Source organism: Solanum pennellii, chromosome 9 (assembly GCF_001406875.1).
Source record: "Solanum pennellii chromosome 9, SPENNV200".
Taxonomy (NCBI): domain Eukaryota; kingdom Viridiplantae; phylum Streptophyta; class Magnoliopsida; order Solanales; family Solanaceae; genus Solanum; species Solanum pennellii.
In genome coordinates this window covers 21,791,286-21,806,052 of record NC_028645.1, presented here as the reverse complement: position 1 = coordinate 21,806,052, position 14,767 = coordinate 21,791,286, and positions in this window count along the sequence as shown.

The following is a 14,767-nucleotide window of genomic DNA, read 5'->3' as shown; positions in this document are numbered from 1 at the left end:
CATTCAATTATTCTTTTCTCATACCCTACGCTTCCACCAACCCAACAACCCAACAATAAAAATGTGCAAATAAGTGATCATAAAGACATGAAGCTTCTTTTTTGCCAAAGGAGGTATACTTCTCCATAAAACTATTTTTGTGCTTTGTGAATTCCATTGCACATGAACCTTTTGTGAAACTTTGTGACTCAAGTAAATTATATGATATATGCACTACAAAAATATAATTGTAATGAAAGGAGGTATTAATTTCCTGAGATTTAATCCATGGACATTTGAATGCATTAAGTACAAGAAAAATATTTACACGAGCAAATTCCACAGTGAAAATTTGTGCACACACTACTTGTTCATAACTACACTTACAATATATTCTAGGAGACCTCAATCATTAGTGGTAATAAGCTCTCTATCATACATTTTTAACGGGTTCTCATGCATATATTTAACCATCAATTAAACAATGACAAAAAAATTACTTAAATTATCAAATCTCTCTACATCTCATAGCTGGTTTATCTTGATGTAGAAAAGAGTCAATAATATATTGAATGATTCTAATCATTTAAATATCTACTCCATAAACTTTGTTTATATTTCTTATTCTTTCTTCCTTTTCTTTATTCTATATTTAGTAATTACAATTAGATGTCTTTTGTAGTTTGATACATATAAAAATATTCAGATACTCTATAGATAAGATATATAGTACTCTTAGACAATAACTATTCTTTGACCAACATTTTTCCATGAAGTGGAAATTACAATGTTGAGTAGACGTATTGCTAAATTTATGTTTGTTACCTACATTTTATTCCTTAAGAGATCCCTCCACCTCACCCAAAAGACAATTATGACTTGTTTAACATGTACTAATTCTAAAACTAGATTTCTCCAAGAGATTCAGTGTTTTCCTAATCCTTTAGTATAGAACTAGCGTAGGAGTAGGTCTGTGTATATAAGTTGTAATACATAGCATTAAAGCTGTGAGAACAATCGATGTGAAGCTATAAGTAACATTCTTTGTTTGTTTGTCGAAATTAAGAAACATTTCATATATATCCTTTTTTATTCAATTTTGTCCCTAGTAAAATTAATTAAAGAAATCCATGGCACAGTGTAGTTGTTGATTCCAATCCATATGATCTCTTTGGATATCCTTGCTCATAACTATTCCTAATAAAATAATTTATGAATGTGTGCATTTTAACATGGCCAACACTTCACACTTCAATCTGTATCTAATTTACGGCAGAGTGTAGAAAATGATATAATACCTTATAGAGGGGAAGCACTCACAGTAACTAAGTAGAGATAAAGATGAGGTAAAGGGGAAGCACTCACAGTAACTAAGTAGAGATAAAGATATTACCATACTTATTGAAAAATTTACAAATTTTAAGGCCATGGGAGTAGGATATCAACATTGTAGAGCTGTATTTGCAATCCTGATCTCTTTATCCTTGCATTTGGTGTATTTGATATTTGATTGAAATTTTTTGTTGTTTTAGGGATATTCATAAAACATAGAATCTTTATCTTATTTTTCATAAAGATATAATCTTTATGATGGTGATCAAATAGAAAAGTAGGATACATAAATGGGAAAACCAAAAGCACCATTCCGATGAGGAAATAGACAGAAAAGTTCACTGTGCTCAAAAGTTCATTTGACTTTGCAATTTTTTTGTCTTTTATATTTATATTTCTCCTCAATTCCATGCTATATCTCCCTCTTACTAGGCAGAAAGTGTTGTTTATTTTTATAGCTATACAATAAAAGGTAATAATCCTATACCTACCTCTTAAGCTTACTTTAACTGATATGATTTACAGTATTAGGATCATACATGGTGAACCATAAGTTTAATTATGATTGAGAATAACCGGTTGACTACTTAATATATTTAATGCATTTTCATTACAGGCCGACCATATGTATATGCTTGCTTTCATGACCCAAGGCTACAAATGGACGAGGAAACGACACCTAGAATCACGAGTGACCCTAAGCTAGCCAAGTTGGCATAATAAGAAGCCTACGAAAGATAAACTGATGCAATGAAACTATGCCGAAGCTAAATCATATGAATAGTATGAAATGAAGGGGAATACCCATATACTTTCTAAATATAAGAAAAACTTAAAGTTTGAATACAAGTGAAAAGTTAAACTCTATGACTAAAGCTGAAACTAAATATGACTGAAATAAATCCTCTACCGACTAAAAATGTTGGGACATGCCTCAACTAGATCTAGCAAAAACAAAAACCAAAACTAAACGCAAGAAATATAATTATGTCACTAGTCCTCAAAAAATGGGGACTCACTACTTATGTTGCTGAACTAAAGATCATGAACAAATCTATGTGTGATCTAACTGCTAAGGACCTAGACCTACATCACGAGATGATGTAGCAAAACATGTGCCAGTACTTTGAAGGTACTGAGCATGATGCATAATAGAACAAAGGTTAATATTAGCAGAACTGAACAATCAATAAAGCAAAGATGTAGTCTTAAAATAATAAGGAAATTGAAAATACTTTACATGAAAAATCTTATAGAAATGACAAAGCTATATAACATGGTCAGACTTAATACTGAGATATACTAATAAGATGGTCAATGTAATATGATCTGACTGAACTTTAGGAGCTACTAATAATCAACATAAAACCACATGAGATAAATGTCGAGTCCGATGTATACGCCCTATCAAGAGGACCCAATACACCCGACAACGGTTTACAGGCATGCTGGCGTGATCACTAAGATGATGCCAACAGAAAAAGATTACAACCGATGAGGCACTTAGTTTTGAGACATGAGGGTGTCCCACCCTAGTCCACTCGGTATTAAGCTTCTCCCAAATGATTAAGTAATCAAAACTATATAACTGAAATGTTGTAATATTTGATAGCTCAAATACACTTCTTGAATACAAATAGAAACTAAATATTTAACTGGAAAGTCATTATATAACAATAGAGGATTTAATTTGAAATAAATTAAAATAAAACAACAAAAGTAGCTTTGAACTAAATATTATTTATTTTCGGATTAGTAGAAATAACTAGGAATATATTCCCCATAAGATCATAATGTGGTATTCCTAATAATAGTGATTCTTTCCTAGTGTGTTACATGCGAAGTGATAAGTTAGGAATCTCTAATTCCTTGGTCCAGCTACGTGTGTATAATTTACTTACCCTTACCTTTAGCTCATATTATACATCACATCAATACATGACGTAGTTTTGACCCTTGCACAATTGGCACTAGACTATTAGATAGTATCACACCAAATCTATGTTGATAATTCTTTTCTCATTAACATCCTCCTTGGTCCGGCAAGCAGAGACAAGGCGATTTCTAACGTTGGACACCATTAAAAAGACTTTGAAATAAAAGAATTACCAATGCATACGACAACACTATTCAAGAATTTCTTAGTTATAATTCATACTTTGCTAATCACTCATGCTTCCTACAACCCTAGTTGTTGATTTAGTTACACATATTATCGAAAACACAATTCATATTTAGAGATGAAGAAATAATAAACATATGTAAGAACAATGATAAACCCAAGAATCCAACATGAATTGCAAACCTAAATCTTCAAAGAAAATGAAAAATAAATAATTTGCTAAAGTTGCAAAAGAATTTATCTCCAAAGCCAAAAGCTAGAACAATAGTAGCAGTTTCTAACCAACAAAAATGAGGTTTTAATACCTATTTATAGAAAACAAACTCCTTTTTCAAAAGGAAAAATATAAGGAAAGTTTGTTCTGGCACGCTTCTTTGATCTACAAGATTGACCGACGAATTATAAATTGATTTACTGTCTTTAAGTCACTTCTGTCAACAGGACGTAGAAATTATTTTAGCCTCCAAAATGCTCCTTCTTTGAATTAATGACGGTCGATCAGTACGGTCCATCAACAAGTCGACTGTCCGTCAATGCCCTCCGTGACTCCATTCTTAGAATATTCACTAAGTCAGGTAGTGGAACCTGTTGGGAATTAAACACACAACACACACAAATAATCTAGAGAAAAGAGAAACGGAACACAAACGGGACACACAAGAATTTAACGTGGTTCGGTTTCCCTACTCCACGACTGTAACAGGAGGATTTTATTTCACTTGTGCTGCTCTAGAATTACAAATACAAGGATCATATTTATAGGAAAGCCAAATGGTTAACCTAGGGTTTAAGTAATGGGTCGGGCCGGCTCACAAGCCTCCACAAAGCCCAACAATCTCCCACTTGAAGGCTTGAAGAATTTCAACTGTCATCCACTTAGAACACTTGTATGTCTAGTAATCTTTTTCAACTCTCTCCTGCTACAGCGGCCTTCTCATCAGTCAACTGAAAGGCCCGTTGAAGCTCCCCGAAGCTTCAACACATCAGTCACGGCTGAAACTGCCCTTGACTCGTCCTCGGTCCCTACCGGCTCCCACTTGAGACACGAACTGCCGGATCCTAGAACTCCCTGAGAACAAACACTCTCCATACTCAGCAAGATATTTTCTGGAGACGTATCAACAGCTGGAATACTGGTTCTCTTGACCCACTGTCTTCTAGGAGCCTTGGCTGAAGCACGGCCGGTGCTCCCACTGCCACGAACGCCTCTGACTGGTCTTCCTGAACCTTTCCTTGCTCGTTCATCCTGAATCTGACCTGTGGCTCTGGGTTTCTTTCTTGCAAAGACAACCTTCTTCTGCCCACGAGATTCTGTGAACCGGACTTTGTTTTTCTTCTGAACTGGGACGGTCACTCCCTCAGACGGTAATCCGACAATATACAACGATCCTCTTTTTGTTCCACGAGCCATGACAAGATTGCCCCTCACGACCTTCCACTGCCCATTTCCGAACTTCACATGATGTCCCTGTTCATCCAACTGCCTAACAGAAATCAAACTTTTCGTCAAGCTTGGAACAACTCTGACATCCTTCAAGGTCCAGAAACCGACTGGCGTCTTCAGCACCATGTCACCCATGCCCGTAACATCAAGAGCTCTATCGTCTGCAAGCCTTACCTTTCCAAAGTCTCCAATAACCAGATTCTGCAATGCTTCACTGCTGTGGGTAGCGTGAAAAGAAGCACCAGAATCCATGACCCAGGAATCCACATTGCTCTCCGCGCAACAGATAAACAAATCCTCGTTGACGCTGTCTTCTGCAATGTTGACTTGTTTGTCTTTCTGGCATTGATTCCTGAAATGCCCCACCTCCTTGCAGTTCCAACATGTTACACCTGAGCCATCCCGAGCCTTTGACTGACTCCTTCTTCGGTTCCTGCTCCCACTACCTCTGTTATTTCCTCTGTCTCTGACGACGTTTAGCATATCACCTGATGATTCTCCAGAACTCCTTCTTCTGACATCCTCGCCAAGAACGAGATCACGAATCTTCTCAAAGGTGAATCCATTAGGTCCCACTGAACTGGCAACTGCTGTAACCGTTCCGGACCAACTGTCAGGCAATGATGATAACAGTAGTAAAGCTTGAACTTCATCATCGAACTTAATGCCAACTGACAAAAGTCTGGCTAAGATCGAATTCAATGAGTTGATGTGCTCGGTAACTGAACTGCCTTCCTTCATCTTTGTGTTCACCAACTCTCTAATCAGAAAAATTTTGTTTGCTGCAGATGGCTTCTCGTACATGTTAGACAAGGCTTCCAAGATGCCTTTCGCTGTCTTCTCCTTAAGAATGTTGAACGCAACATTCTTGGTCAACGAGAGTCGGATAACTGACATAGCTTTCCGATCCAAAACTGCCCACTCTGCATCAGACAATTTTCCTTGCTTGTCACCCAACACTACGTCCAAATCTTTCTGAACCAGCAAATCTTCAATCTGCATCTTCCACCAACTGAAATCTGTACCATCGAACTTCTCAATTCGGAACTTCCCATCTTCTGCCATCTCAAAGGACTTCGGCAATTCCCTTAACGGCGTCTACAGACAGCGGGCGGCGATTTGGACGATGCTCACGATCTGGACGCTCGCGGCTGGATCTGAGGCTCCTCGACGCGGCGGCCACTGGAACGGCGCGACGGACAGCACACGGACGACGGCTGTTCGCACCCTGCGCGGTTCTCCTAGCCGGCTGCTGCTTGAGGTTACCCACACGGTAACGGCGGCTACTCCTCCCTGCACACAGTTCTTCACACAAGAACCCTAGGTGACAATTTCTCACAGTTTGTGTTACAATGTTGTTGAAACCTCGCTCTGATACCAATTGTTGGGAATTAAACACACAACACACACAAATAATCTAGAGAAAAGAGAAACAGAACACAAACGGGACACACAAGAATTTAACGTGGTTCGGTTTCCCTACTCCACGACTGTAACAGGAGGATTTTATTTCACTTGTGCTGCTCTAGAATTACAAATACAAGGATCATATTTATAGGAAAGCCAAATGGTTAACCTAGGGTTTCAGTAATGGGTCGGGCCGGCTCACAAGCCTCCACAAAGCCCAACAGAACCTTCTCTAAATAAATCTACGGTTGACCAATATGGTCTGTCAATTTATTAACGGACCGCAATACTTTCTGTGGTTTCACACTTGGTTAGATTTTCCTGATTTCTTCAAAAGCCTTGCTTCTTATCTATGATGCAACTCTACGATGCGTCAATGGATTAATGATCCATCGATTGCCTCCGTGGATACATTTCTTTTTGAATTTTATTCAGATGTCTTTGTAATTTCACGTCTCAACATGTTTCTTGCAAAACATGATACAAAACCATCAATGTCACTTTAAAAAGGCTCTAGACACACACAACTCATAGGTAAAATGCTTTTGAAATATTGTAAACTACGGCAAATCAAGGCCCTCAACATAAATTCTTTGTTTGTCCTCAAGCGATGACTACAACTCTAAACGATACTTGTGTAAGAAGATGCACTTTAAGCTCGAGAAATCACATGGCTATCTATCCTGATTCTCCCTAGCTTGAGTGCATAGCTATATTTTAGACTTGTTAAGCTACCTTATGTGGATCATAACATGACACTGACTTACAACTTAACAAACACCTTTACTATTTGCCTATCACAAAGGTACCAATTTTCTAATAATGTAAATAGTGCACTCACTTCAAACGAAATCCTCTGTTTTTACACAATGATCATTTGTTTTTGTACAAGAATTTATTTCAACACTCACGCTGAGATGTAAGTTCAAATATTGTTAATGCTCCATGCCATAGGCTTGAATTTATTTTCACTGCTTAGATTTTCCAAACTACACTCTAGGATCACTATATAAATTTCATAGCTTGTAACGTAGGCTCAGGATCAGGTGTGGTATATTTTGATATATTTTAGTTAATTTCTACCCTCCATGACATTAAAGTAGTCCTTCTACCTCTTTTTTCCGTATCATCACATCCTACTGTTTTTCGTCATTCCTTTTTCTTATTTCATTCAACCATAGATGCGACTTTCATTTTTGCATCTCCTCTAATTTTGTACTTACTTTTTTTTCACAAAGTCACATCCTATTTTATTTTTGCTTTTTGTTTCTTTTCAAGACTAAACTCTCTTCATTTGTTCGAACTACTTTAGGCTTATAGCGGACTATTTCGAACAAGGGTCTATGATCACTTCCAAGCCTCTAGAGTAGATCATCTTAGTAGGACTAATCAGGCAACTTCTACATTGGTACCAACTACTGAACAATAGATTATGCTCTCATTCACTCGGCACATCTTTTCATTATAAAATTAAACAATTCAAGTTGTAGTCTCAGGCAGTTCAATTGGTGCATTATCATGTTATATTTAAATCTAACACATTCAACTTACCATATCCTACAAATTCATTCACATGTCACAAACTTTGGACGAGTCTCATTTCTTTTCAAGACATCATAGTTCAATATTCTTATCTCCTACACATACAATCCTAGTACATGTCGGTTCGGCAGAAATTAAAACACTCTATTGGGAAAAAAGACGACATGCAAGAAAATCCCAAGCGAGGATCGTGAGTTGGGCTACTCAGACTTCACACAATAACTTACAATTCGTTTTCTCCATACCCAACAAAATATAGTGAAATTGTCCCCAATTCACACTAAAATTTAAAAAGTGAAGGATTTGGTGAAGCAAACTTATGGCGAAAAGTGCCAAAGACCTATAAACAAGCGGGTGGGTTCGATTTCTTGGAGCCCGCTGGATCAATAAATTGGTTACCCTCACTAGTTTTCTCATAAAAAGGATGGCACCATCAGTAGTGGCATATGTTGCTCTGGCTGCACCCTCAGGTCTATTGACATCCCAACTCACGGGCCCTTAACATGATGCCCCAGCATCCACCTCACGCACCGTCCTTTCGTGCATCTCTTTATGTACTATGGAGGCCCTCCTATCCTACTCATCATGTGTATCATTCCTTTTTTCTAGCTTGAGCCTGATAGGGACATCTAGAATGGTGCTTCTTGCAACAAGCATGGGAGGAGATAGGATATCTCTGTGCAGGTGTCTTGAGCATGGCCCTAAGGATAGTGTCCTTTGTCAACTTTGTGGGTCCATTCTCTTGCTCAACCTCACCAATCTCAAAGAAGGAATCTACATGAGCTCGAAGACTAGCCAACTCAATACGAAAGGAGGAAGGGTCTGCGGTGGTGGTTGGTCGTGCTAGGACTCTTAACTCAATTTCGTCCAAGAATTTGTGAACATCCTGGATCTGGTGCTCAGTATGCTTGGACACCCTTTTTCTATGCGGGTCTCAGCCTCTCATATGGACTTCTGCATTCAAGGTTGGATATGGTACAACAAAGTGGCCATCTGAGCCTCTAGTTTCTAGACGTTGGCCTATGGGATAACCGTTGCTGCTGTGGGTGGTGTGGACCTTGATAATATGGGGACCCTACTCGAGGCATGAGAAGAGGTGGACAGGGTATTTTCGATGTGCTTTGGTATGATGAGGTCAGAGCCCCGCGCATAATTCACCATATCTAGAAGATTTTCGCCTAAGGAAGGGACCTCTACTGGGGGCTCTGTGCGACGTTCCACAACCTTAGCCTCATTTTTTATGAGGCCTTTATCTATTGACCCAATTGAATCATGTTATTACTGTGTTAGATCTACACTCTAGTGTACCTCAACATCTGAAAGATAAAAAATAGAAAGGGGTAAGTAGTGGATGTCTTAATGTCCTCTTGTGAATGTTCAACAACATCATACCGGAAAAGTCAATCTCTAACCCACCTACTAGTGTTGCAACAATGACTGCCCTTTCTCACGTGAGTTGGCTGTCAGCCTTGGTGGGTGAGGCCTTATTTTTACCAATAACCAGAAAAATTTTGCCACTAATTTTACTATGGCCATACTGATTCCCCCTCGGGATGCTTTGACCCACTATGAAAGTGACCTCCCTGTACTATGTCCTATTTGTAATTAGAATCGGCAGTGTTGAGGGCCCAATTTGGACAAGTGGTAGGGCCGTATAAAATCCGGTGGATGGTGGCTTATGAGATGTCCACCTAGCATCCTCGAACCGTTGTGGAAGTGAGAGGGTCCTGTTTTGCGGGTTTGGATCTCTTGTGAATCGAACCTCGGAGAGTGACATCATAAGAAACATAGATAAACTACACAATCTCCTATTTATATTTACCCGTGTGACATAGAATCCATTTGCACATTTGGATGTTAAATGGCCAGTGTACTTCTGGCACTGTATGCATGCTCAATGTGAGGACTCCACAATCCTCAGTGACACTCGTACCATCACCCCCCTCTCCTTAACCATCTTGGAATCTCTATTGACCTGCTATTGACCATCGATATGCCATCTGTTTAGTTCACTAGCCACTGGAGGAGTATCATCCGTTCGTTGTGCTGGGGTTTCTTCCGAGATAGTAGCCTCATGAAACGAGGCTTCTTATACATAATCACCCAATCTTGTGGCTCCCTTAGAGATAGAGCTGGAAGCATGGGCCGGCTCAGACCCTCAAGAATGGTTGGACCCATTGCCTGAAGCACCAGCTGACTGAAAGACAGATATGGAGCTACCTTCTAAACATGTATGGAGCTACCTTCTAAACTCGAAGAAGCCCAAGTTGGTGACCCAGTCATGGTGCGCTCCTCATCAGACTGGGAGGGAGTGACTACGTCGTGGTTCACCTTTTGGGGGTACCACTAGTGGCTTGGGGTGACGTAGGTTATTCTTTTGTGAGATGGAGAAATATTTGTTAGGTCCCTCTCAAATTATATCTTTTTGTGAATTAATCGGAGGGTCGAGATGGTCGAATTGGATTTCCCCTTGTGTAGAAAACTTGCCTCTTGGGAGCCATAGTACCTGTGGAGGGGTTAATAATACCAAAACAGACTAAAGACACATTCGGAATAATTTTAGAATGATTAGTGAACAACAATAAACATTTAATAAATTGCACATTTGCATCACTTATCAGTTAACGGGTAGCTTTTCCGGCCCGTAGTGTGATCTATGGTCCGTGAAGAAATTTAGTGGATCAGATGTGTCACGACCGGAAACTAGACCCAGACGAGACCGGCGTCATTGACCTCTTCGTACATCATCTAGGTTAAATTTAGCGGAAAATTTGAACTTTTTGTTTAATTAGACTTTATAGTGAAAAACATTGAATTCGTATAAGACTATCTACATAAACTCATATGCGTTGCGAACAACCATCTAATACCAGGATACTCAACTGAATGAAAAAGTCATATCATAAAATATAAAGTTGCCAGAATGACACCAATACAATGTCTGAAAATAATTGAGAAAGAAACGCTAGTGGAACATACGCCACTAGCTCAAGCCTACATCTAAGCTAGAATATAACGGGCAAGCGTCCTCGAAAGCATGAGGGACTACCAAGTCCGGATGAATGTTCAACGTTCGAATAGCTTCAGCGTCATCTCGTAAATTCTAGCGTCCCAACTGTGCCCGCACCTAAAAGTAAAGGGTTGTATGGGATTAGTACACACTTGTACTAAGTATGGGTATATGCAAGAACACACCAAGGACAATCATGATTAAGAAGATCTCTCTCCTAACAATATGAGTTATGGAAAGTCTTGTTAGTGGACTTGCCAAATTGGACTAGGAAAGTCACGCCATGAGAGTAACATGCATCATCATACGTATCATATTGCACGCAGCACATAACATATTGCACATAGCACATAACATATTGCACAAAGCACATAACATATTGCATATAGCACATAATATATTTCATATTGTTCGTTCATATGCCATGAGACCTTGGAATCATGGACTTGACCTTAGGACTTCCCAAAATTAGGACTCAACATATGGGACCTCAACAAGGGAGCCTTCTTTAGCAAACACAGAGTGTGCTTCATTTATTCATACGTACTTCATTTTCATTCGTTCGTAAGCTAGTGTAAACATCAGCAATACCTAGGATGTAGTTTAAGACTTTCATCGGGTTCGCTGTGCAATGACCAAGAATGACCTAGTGTCATTACTTAAGTCTATCTCACCTCTTGATTATCCTATCCTAACACCTTTGACATCGTTCATTTCATTATGTGCATTACTTCAGGCTGGCCTCATTCTTTCTTTGGGAACTTTAACCTTAACCAACACAGATCATGTGAGCATCATAAAATCTAGTGTGTAACCCCACACCGAAAAGAGGTGGAATCACCGGCCAAAGTGAACCAAAACATGTTAGCGTATATAGGGAGTCGAACCCTCCTAGAACCCTATATTGGCTGTATAGGTTCAAAGACTAGAAGATATAAGGAGACACATATCCTTCTGGACGGACAAGCTCATATCATGAGAATTACAAGAACCTTTGCCTTCCCGAAAGAAGGAATCACGACTCATAGCTAGCCTATCGGTACTCAGTATAAAGTTCCATTACATTCAACTCATACATCATAGAAGTTGGCTTCTAGCATGAGTCATCATAGCTCATTAGATGATTTCTCATCTCATCATTACGTATTAAGTGTGAATTGTCCTTACACTTACATATAGAGTGTGATTGAGACTTGCCTCCTAATTTTCAACACTCTCTTAGGTGTGTACTTTTGGTGACCTTATATTTGGCGTAGGTATATCTTGTCTCACTTGCACTAGCCTCATATTGTGATGCCACCCTGTTCTTTTTTAACATCTTTCATTTCATATTTACTCACCTTTCATTATTTGATTCTAGACGTAGTTACAAACTGTCTCACTTGTACTAGCCTATCCTCATGTACCAGTCTTTCTTTGCTTGTTCATCGTTTAGCATAAATATACTGTCTTAGTCATTTCATTTAGTGACATTGATTTTAGGCGTAGATGCAGCTTGTCTTACTTGCACTAGCTTATAGTAATGAAGACATTATTTTCTTTACATTTTAACTATGAATTAATTCATACCACTTTCTTTTGGAGTATGCTTGAGATTTCACTTTACATAATTCTACACTCCCCTTACATGAATGTTCATTTCGTCATATGCCAATGCACTTGGCCTTTTTGTATGTTTCACACTCTTACTTAGACCTCCTAGGTTAACATCATTTCATTACATACATCTTAGGTTCGCTTAATTTTAAACGTATGCTGGACTTATGGATCCATACGTACAAGCCATGAGGCATCATTTATAATTCGTCTAAGTGACTCATACTTACCCAAGATTATGTGGTACAAAATTTATGCATCTTGTTGGTATGCCAAGATCTTGATTTCGACCCTTTTAGGCAGCATTCATTATTTATTTGTTCACGTAAGACTTATGTGTCAATACGGAATTGGGCAAGGGAACCCGATTTCGAACCCCTTGAACAACAATTAATATTATATTAAACTTGGTACTTGCATTTTTCGGATTTGGGCGACTTTAGTTTGATGCCCACTACTCACATCATATTTCCTTTCTTTTCCTCTTCTCTTTTTCGTTTAAGGCCAGGAGGTTGTGGGATCAATCCTCCACAAGCTCATTCTTTTTCTCTTAATTTATCTCTTAACTTTCTCACCTGTTCAAGGTGTTGTGGGTTCAATCCTCACTCTTCGCAATTATTTTTCTCCTTTATTTTTCTCCTAACTCTCTCATCCATTCAAGAGTTGTGGGTGCAATCCCCACTCTCTACATTTATTTTTCCTTTAATTTTTCTCGTGAAATTTTTATGTAGTTTACATTTGGTGAGGTCATGGGTTCAATCCTCAATGACCTCACATCTTTTTAAAAATTTTAGAACATAATTCATTTTTTTTATCCTTGGCCGAGACCACCAATTTCCAGCAAGCTAGAAATCTGGTCTCTTCTAATCCATTTTTCTCTCATTCTTTTACGTTGATTCTTTGAGTGTTTTGGGTGACATTTATTAAGCCACATTAACCTTATATGAACATCACACTTTTAATATTTTTATGCACGTGAAACAAAACATTCATAACATACAAATTTCAGGCAGCAAACATAGTAAATTTACAACACACACATGCTCAAAATGGGCAACTTAATACACTTTTCCGGAATATATTTTTCATCCCTTACATGATTTCCGGATACAGATTCAACACATAATAACAAACAGACCTAAAATTATCTACCAGAAGACATACCAACGCATTTTTTATTTTTTCAAAGGATCTAATGACAAGGGCATGCAACGGGAACTACCTTAGTTTTTCAATCGCGATTAATCTTAATCTTAAGGGTCTCTTGGGAAAGGGACCAATGGAGAAGAAAACCCATACATTAAAGTCATTCAACACTTTTTTCAATGCTGCCAATTCCCACAACACCACTGCCTCACCACAAAAATCTAAAGCACAAACCGTTGAGAAGAATGTTGTTGATTTCTTCAAGAGTGAAGAACCATTATTTTAAGTTCTTTTGCTGATGAAAAACGTGAGAATGAGAGTGCGAGACGTGAGAATGAAAGGATTAGGATTAGGAGAGTTAGGTGGAGACTTAGTCAAACTAGGACTCCCCATTATTTATTAATATAATTATTATTATTATTATTATTATCATTATTTTATTAAAAATATGATTTTACTTTAAGTAAATCAGCAAATTAAATATTAATTAATTTAACTAAATCACTAAATACAATAAATCAATTAAGTCATTGCTTCCACCAAGGCTCGAACCCGGGTGGAGCAAGATTTTGCTTAAAGGGTCAATTTCGGCCACCTCCACCCAAATTGCCCCTTAACCATATTAATTAATTAAGTAATTAAATATTTAGGGTAATTACAATACGACCTTTAGCCTGAAAAATACCATTTTACCCCTAGACGATACAAACTTAACATTACCCATTTTTTAGTCCAGTTAAGACTCATACGGGTAAATATTCATATTCGGGTCGCCCTACATTGCTGGACCCAACCTTTCCTAGCGCTATTAAATCACCAAGTTAGTTGGCTTGGCTGTTGCAGAGGTTCAGAGGTCTTGTTCTACATGCATCAATCCGTGTTAACCCAGTCTAATCTAGGCATTATAGAAACATTAGGCATTACTTAACATAGTCATTTTAGGGTTGTTGCAAGATGGCCACAAGCATGATCTGTGATAAAAATGACCGATGTAATGAACGGTCCGTCGATTAATCGTCGTACCGTAGTGTACACCATAGTTTAGCACTTGTGAATTTTATGTGTGTAACAATCCACGAACCCGATCATCGATTGAACGACTGTCTCTAAAAAGGGTCTCATGGATGAGGTATGTGCCAGGGTGCAGACCTCTTTCAAACTATGTCCCATTATGTTACAATCTATTTCA